Source organism: Symphalangus syndactylus, chromosome 5 (genome assembly GCF_028878055.3).
Source record: "Symphalangus syndactylus isolate Jambi chromosome 5, NHGRI_mSymSyn1-v2.1_pri, whole genome shotgun sequence".
In the NCBI taxonomy this organism is placed as follows: domain Eukaryota; kingdom Metazoa; phylum Chordata; class Mammalia; order Primates; family Hylobatidae; genus Symphalangus; species Symphalangus syndactylus.
In genome coordinates, this window is record NC_072427.2 from 75,362,502 (window position 1) to 75,371,146 (window position 8,645).

Genomic DNA, 8,645 nt, shown 5'->3' on the forward strand with positions numbered 1-8,645 from the left:
TTATCTTAGCTAGTCAAATTGTGGTCTATGAGTTTGCATTTTAATAAGATCCCAGGGTGAATCTTGTGCATGTCAAAGGAAGAGAAGCACTGCCCTCAAAATATAGAGCAGGTGAACTAAATTATTAATTTGTAAAGGTAGGCTGGCTATTTATTTATTTATCTTGTTGATGAGAAGAATCAAGTTGACATACACAATCATCGCCATATGGATTTCAGGTAAAAAACAAACAAAGGTTTAGATATTAGATATATTTGACAGTTACCACACCAGTCTTTTTACTACAGCATCTAGTAGCACATTTCCCAGAGATTTAGATGGAAATTTCTATCCCGTGAGCCTTCTGTTAGTATTTTTAAAATTGAATACACAATAAGTAGTGGCGAAATTGATTCTCTTACAGGTAACTCACTCAAACTACAGTCATATTTTCCAATAGGCCCCATAAAAATCATTGTTCTAGAGCAATCTAATATATTTATCCACCTCTTTAGACACTTAGGTAAGTATAATAATACAAGTTTTGTGTGTGTGTGTGTATTGTGTACCTTGTGGCCTCTTGCTCAGTTTCTGCAACACTTGAATCTGATGCGTTTAATATAAATAAAGAACAGCAATGTTAGAAATGTTGACTTTTATGTGCCCATCAGGAAAAAAAAGATGAACGTTATTGTAGAGGAAATTTTCATTCTGGAAAAGATGCATACTGTTTGAATATTACTTTCATGCTTTCCACAGATATTACACACAGATATTATATTCCATGGGTTATGTTTCAAAGTCATCAAAAATAGAAAATACATCTATATTTCTAACTGAAAATAATAACAGTAAGTAGCCTACCTTTGGGGAAATGTGATAAAAATATTAATCAGCATCACAACTCACGAAAAGCATAAAATGTGCAATGATTTAAACTACATGTTCTTCATATGAATCTGTGTAGAAATACAGACACATTTGATAAATGCTATTTAAAGGCTGAGTGCTTTGGTAAATGATTCAGTCATGTATAGGTTGAAGGGATTACTTTTATCTGCCTTCATAGTGAGAATTAGATTTCTATTCTTTATAAAGCAGGGAATACAGATTCTGCATGGACTAAAAGCATTCAATCCTTATTAATAATGATGGCAGCTGCGCTGCAGAGAAGAAAGCCTGTCAGTGTAACGTATTCAGTTTTACATCGTAATCAGAGGTGTGTCTATCTCTGTTGAAGGCAGAATTAAAAACCCCTTCAACATTTCTAAAATAATAGATGAAAAGCATCTCAAAGTCTCCTTTAAAATTTTAATTGACGATTCCACATAACAGGAAAGGGACCAAGAATATCTTCAAGAAATACATCACGATGGAAGTGATGTTTTAAGTGAAACTTCATCAAGGAGAAGATTTTCCAAAAAGTCTTTTGACCTCAGGAAGAATCTCATTAGTTTACTCTGTAAATAGTTTCTAGTAAAATGATAAAGACTTGATTTTTCAGAAACAAAAAATTTACACCATTTAATGTTTTGATTTCGAAAGTGCTGCTTGTGCCCTCATAGTTACGCATGTGGATTTATACGCATTTTCTTAGCTCATTCAAACGCCAATAAAATACTTTACTATCCAGGCTCCTTAAAAGCTGAATTAGGTTCTAAAAGTGAGGATTGTATGTACTCTGTGAGGTATGCGCAGATTTATGTGTGTGATGTGTATGTATGGTGTGTGTGTGGTCTGAGTGTGTAGTAAGTGCATGGGGTACGTATATGTGTGTGTGGTGTGTATTGTGGGTGTCGTGTGAATACTGTGGATGGTGTATGGTGTGTGTATGTGCTGTGTTTGTGGTGTATGTGTGTGGTGTGCATGTGTACTATGTGTGGTGTGGTGTGCATGTGATGTGTGTGCAGTGTATGTGATGTGTGCGTTTTGTGTGTGTATGGTGCTGCGTGCACAGTGTGTGTAGTATTTGATGTGTGTTTGATATGTGTGTAAAATGGTGTATGTGTGTGTTCTGTGTGGTGTGGTGTGTGTGCACAGTGTGTGTGGTGTATGTATGTGATGTGTGTGTTTGCTCTATGTGTGTGGTGCTATATGTAAGAATGCAGTGTTTGGGGAGTGTGGGGTGTGTGGTGTGTGGTGTGTGTGTAGTAGGTTCGTGTGTGGTGTGTGCATGTGCACATGGTGTGGGGTGTGCAGTGTGTGTGGTGTGTGCATAATGGTGTGGTGTGTGCAGTGTGTGGTGTCTGTGCATGGGGTGTGTGTGAGTGTGCACATGGTGTGTGTGTAGTGTGTGGTGTGGGTGGGTGTGTGCATGTGCACATGGCATGTGTGTGCAGTGTGTGGTGTGTGTGTACACATGGAGTGGTGTGTGGTGTCTGTGTGGGATGTGTGTGTACACAGTGTGGTGTGTGCAGTGTGGTGTCTGTGTGTGGTGTGTGCACATGGTGTGGTGTCTGTGTGGTTGTGTGTGCACATGGTGTGTTGTGTGGTGTGTGGCGTGTATGCGTGTGCACATGGTGTGGTGTGTGCAGTGTGTGTGGTGCCTGTGGCGTGTGTGCATTTGCAAAGTGTGTGGTGTGTGCAGTGTGTGTGGTGTCTGTGTGGGGTACGTACGTGTGCACATGGTGTGGCATGTTCAGTGGGTGTGGTGTGTGGTGTGTGTGTGCAGTGTCAGGGGATCGTGTGTGTGCATGTGCACATGGTGTAGTGTGTGCTGTTTGGTGTCTGTGTGTGGGATGTGTTTGCGTGTGCACATGGTGTGGTGTGTGCATTGTGTGTGTTATGAGTGACTGTTTCTCTTAGCATGTGGACATCAGTCTTCCAGACCAGCTTTCTCCATGTGTCTGGGAACATAAGAAAGAAGTTTCTGCAATAATTATTACACAACTTTTCTGAGACAGACCAAATTTCTTTCGTGAGTGGGTATCTGCGTGATTTCACAGGACGGAATGTGATGTCCTGGCTTGGCTCACACCCTCTGTGGGTTTAGGCAGGGTTCCTGCTGGATCCCTCACTGTGGCCAGAGAAGGAGGGCTCTGTTTCATCGCAGGGCACCAGAAGAGGACTGGTATGTGGGAAGACCAGGTAATCATAATGCTATTAATAATAGCAGTAATCATACTGTTTTATACATTGTATAAGTCATAAGGATTTTAACTTTCATGTAACATAATTTTTGTAAAAATTTTCACAGTTTGTTTTGTGCTATTTACCTGGTGTTGAAATGTGTAAGAATTTACATTTTAGGTACGTTAGGTTTATTCCTTTTTATGCTGTTTCTGTTTGAAATTTTGATTTTAGAAGACATTCATTCTCAAGGTCATAAAACACACAGACATCTAATTTTCTTTTCTCTCTTTTTTTTTAACATTTAATACTGGAATTAGCTTTTATGCAAGGTGTGGGACAATTATTCAATTCTATCACTTTATATTCTCAAATCATTACCCAGTATTTTAATACCATAAATGGAACAATCCCTCTTGTTTTGTGAATTTAAAACGTTATCCTGTTACTAGATACAATTGCACTGAAATTCTGGGTTTTTAATTCTCTTTCATTAATGTGTTTATTTTTGTGCCATTTCAAATTTGTTTACTTTGAATAGTAATAATCTTAAATATCTTATAGTAAACTTTATAATATTGGCTCTCGTGTGTGTTCAATAGACGAATTTAAAATCACATTTTCTTTTTCAAAAATATTTTTCTTGGAATTTTTATTGGAATTTGAGACTACTTTTAAATGATTTACAGCAAACTAAAGAGTTAATATTATTGAGTCCTCTCATCCAGAATGTGACACGCAAATTACTCAAACCTCCTTAAATGCCATTTAGTCAAAATTAATATGTTAATCAATATAAATTAGTATAAATGAATATAAATAATGATTAAAATACTGTGTTTGGCTGCACGTTTCTGTCTTCTGCCCTCTATCACTGATGTTTTATTCCTATCCTTGTTGTTTTCTATACTTTCGTTTATTATGTCTTTTTCTGTCTTGTGATTTGAAAACCATATGACACATTGTAATCCTTTAATTTCTCTAATTTTTTGCTTTTAATTTTAACTAATTTTTTTTTTAGAAAAGTGCAGATGCACAACTAAACGGAGCACAGAGTACTGGCTTCTCATATGTCCCTTTCCCCACACACAGCCTCCCCACTACAGCTTCCTGCCTCACAGGAGCACACCTGTGACAACCAGGAACCTACATTGACCCTTCATTATCACTCAAAGCTTACAGTGCACATTCACGTTTACTCTTCACGTTGTACATTCTGAGTCTTGACAAAAGTATAATGACAATGGGATATTATTCACTGCTAGCAACAGATGATCTATCAAGCCACAAAAAAATACATGGAGGAAACTTAAATGCATATTGCTAACAGAAGAAGCCAATCAGAAAAGTCCACGTACTGTTCAATTCCAATTATATGACGTTCTGTAAATGGTGAAACTATGGGAAGAGTAGAAAGATCAGTGGTTGCCACTGACCAATGGGAAGGAAGAGATGGATACACAGAGCACAGAGAATCTTCACAGCAGTAAAATCATTCTGTATGATACTGTAATGGTAGATATGTATATTTGTAAAAATCTATCTTTTTTTTTTTATTATACTTTAGGGTTTTAGGGTACATGTGCACAATGTGCAGGTTTGTTACATATGTATCCATGTGCCATGTTGATTTCCTGCACCCATTAATTCGTCATTTAGCATTAGGTGTATCTCCTAATGCTGTCCCTCCCCCCTCCCCCCACGCCACAACAGTCCCTGGAGCGTGATGTTCCCCTTCCTGTGTCCATGAGTTCTCATTGTTCAATTCCCACCTATGAGTGAGAACATGCGGTGTTTGGTTTTTTGTCCTTGTGATAGTTTACTGAGAATGATGTTTTCCAGTTTCATCCATGTCCCTACAAAGGACACGAACTCATCATTTTTTATGGCTGCATAGTATTCCATGGTGTATATGTGCCACATTTTCTTAATCCAGTCTATCGTTGTTGGACATTTGGGTTGGTTCCAACTCTTTGCTATTGTGAATAGTGCCGCAATAAACATACGTGTGAATGTGTCTTTATAGCAGCATGATTTATAGTCCTTTGGGTATATACCCAGTAATGGGATGGGTGGGTCAAATGGTATTTCCAGTTCTAGATCCCTGAGGAATCGCCACACTGACTTCCACAATGGTTGAACTAGTTTACAGTCCCACCAACAGTGTAAAAGTGTTCCTATTTCTCCACATCCTCTCCAGCACCTGTTGTTTCCTGATTTTTTAATGATGGCCATTCTAACTGGTGTGAGATGGTATCTCACTGTGGTTTTGATTTGCATTTCTCTGATGGCCAGTGATGAGGAGCATTTCTTCATGTGTTTTTTGGCTGCATAAATGTCTTCTTTTGAGAAGTGTCTGTTCATGTCCTCTGCCCACTTTTTGATGGGGTTGTTTGTTTTTTTCTTGTAAATTTGTTTGAGTTCATTGTAGATTCTGGATATTAGCCCTTTGTCAGATGAGTAGGTTGCAAAAATTTTCTCCCATTGTGTAGGTTGCCTGTTCACTCTGATGATAGTTTCTTTTGCTGTGCAGAAGCTCTTTAGTTTAATGACATTCCATTTGTTGATTTTGGCTTTTGTTGCCATTGCTTTTGGTGTTTTAGACATGAAGTCCTTGCCCACGCCTATGTCCTGAATGGTATTGCCTAGGTTTTCTTGTAGGATTTTAATGGTTTTAGGTCTAACATATAAGTCTTTAATCCATCTTGAATTAATTTTTGTATAAGGTGTAAGGAAGGGATCCAGTTTCAGCTTTCTACATATGGCTAGCCAGTTTTCCCAGCACCATTTATTAAATAGGGAATCCTTTCCCCATTTCTTGTTTTTGTCAGGTTTGTCAAAGATCAGATAGTTGTAGCTATGTGGCATCATTTCTGAGGGCTCTGTTCTGTTCCATTGATCTATGTCTCTGTTGTGGTACCAGTACCATGCTGTTTTGGTTACTGTAGCCTTGTAGTATAGTTTAAAGTCAGGTAGCGAGATGGCTCCAGCTTTGTTCTTTTGGCTTAGGATTGACTTGGCGATGCGGGCTCTTTTTTGGTTCCATATGAACTTTAAAGTAGTTTTTTCCAATTCTGTGAAGAAAGTCATTGGTAGCTTGATGGGGATGGCATTGAATCTATAAATTACCTTGGGCAGTATGGCCATTTTCATGATATTGATTCTTCCAACCCATGAGCACGGAATGTTCTTCCATTTGTTTGTATCCTCTTTTATTTCATTGAGCAGTGGTTTGTAGTTCTCCTTGAAGAGGTCCTTCACATCCCTTGTAAGTTGGATTCCTAGGTATTTTATTCTCTTTGAAGCAATTGTGAATGGGAGTTCACTCATGATTTGGCTCTCTGTTTGTCTGTTATTGGTGTACAAGAATGCTTGTGATTTTTGTACATTAATTTTGTATCCTGAGACTTTGCTGAAGTTGCTAATCAGCTTAAGGAGATTTTGGGCTGAGACAATGGGGTTTTCTAGATATACAATCATGTCATCTGCAAAGAGGGACAATTTGACTTCCTCTTTTCCTAATTGAATACCCTTTATTTCCTTCTCCTGCCTGATTGCTCTGGCCAGAACTTCCAGCACTATGTTGAATAGTAGCGGTGAGAGAGGGCATCCCTGTCTTGTGCCAGTTTTCAGAGGGAATGCTTCTAGTTTTTGCCCATTCAGTATGATATTGGCTGTGGGTTTGTTGTAGATAGCTCTTATTATTTTGAGATACGTCCCATCAATACCTAATTTATTGAGAGTTTTTAGCATGAAGGGTTGTTGAATTTTGTCAAAGGCCTTTTCTGCGTCTATGGAGATAATCATGTGGTTTTTGTCTTTGGTTCTGTTTATATGCTGGATTACATTTATTGATTTGCATATGTTGAACCAGCCTTGCATCCCAGGGACGAAGCCCACTTGATCATGGTGGATAAGCTTTTTGATGTGCTGCTGGATTCGGTTTGCCAGTATTTTATTGAGGATTTTTGCATCAATGTTCATCAAGGATATTGGTCTGAAATTCTCTTTTTTGGTTATGTCTCTGCCAGGTTTTGGTATCAGGACGATGCTGGCTTCGTAAAATGTGTTAGGGAGGATTCCCTCTTTTTCTATCGATTGGAATAGTTTCAGAAGGAATGGTACCAGTTCCTCCTTGTACCTCTGGTAGAATTCAGCTGTGAATCCATCAGGTCCTGGACTCTTTTTGGTTGGTAAGCTATTGATTATTGCCACAATTTCAGAACCTGTTATTGGTCTATTCAGAGATTCAACTTCTTCCTGGTTTAGTCTTGGGAGGGTGTATTTGTCGAGGAATTTATCCATTTCTTCCAGATTTTCTAGTTTATTTGCATAGAGGTGTTTGTAGTATTCTCTGATGGTAGATTGTATTTCTGTGGGATCGGTGGTGATATCCCCTTTTTCGTTTTTTATTGCATCTATTTGATTCTTCTCTCTTTTCTTCTTTATTAGTCTTGCTAGCGGTCCATCAATTTTGTTGATCTTTTCAAAAAACCAGCTCCTGGATTCATTAATTTTTTGAAGGGTTTTTTGTGTCTCTATTTCCTTCAGTTCTGCTCTGATTTTAGTTATTTCTAGCCTTCTGCTAGCTTTTGAATGTGTTTGCTCTTGCTTTTCTAGTTCTTTTAATTGTGATGTTAGGGTGTCAATTTTGGATCTTTCCTGCTTTCTCTTGTGGGCATTTAGTGCTATAAATTTTCCTCTACACACTGCTTTGAATGTGTACCAGAGATTCTGGTATGTTGTGTCTTCGTTCTCGTTGGTTTCAAAGAACATCTTTATTTCTGCCTTCATTTCATTATGTACCCAATAGTCATTCAGGAGCAGGTTGTTCAGTTTCCATGTAGTTGAGCGGTTTTGACTCAGTTTCTTAATCCTGAGTTCTAGTTTGATTGCACTGTGGTCTGAGAGACAGTTTGTTATAATCTCTGTTCTTTTACATTTGCTGAGAAGAGCTTTACTTCCAACTATGTGGTCAATTTTGGAATAGGTGTGGTGTGGTGCTGAAAAAAATGTATATTCTGTTGATTTGGGGTGCAGAGTTCTGTAGATGTCTATTAGGTCCACTTTATGTAGAGCTGAGTTCAATTCCTGGATATCCTTGTTAACTTTCTGTCTCGTTGATCTGTCTAATGCTGACAGTGGGGTGTTAAAATCTCCCATTATTATTGTGTGGGAGTTTAAGTCCCTTTGTAGGTCACTGAGGACTTGCTTTATGAATCTGGGTGCTCCTGTGTTGGATGCATATATATTTAGGATAGTTAGCTCTTCTTGTTGAATTGATCCCGTTACCATTATGTAATGGCCTTCTTTATCTCTTTTGATCTTTGTTGGTTTAAAGTCTATTTTATCAGAGACTAGGATTGCAACTCCTGCCTTTTTTTGTTTTCCAGTTGCTTGATAGATGTTCCTCCATCCCTTTATTTTGAGTCTATGTGTGTCTCTGCACGTGAGATGGGTTTCCTGAATACAGCACACTGATGGGTCCTGACTCCTTATCCAGTTTGCCAGTCTGTGTCTTTTGATTGGAGCATTTAGCCCATTTACATTTAACGTGAATATTGTTATGTGTGAATCTGATCCTGTCATTATGATGT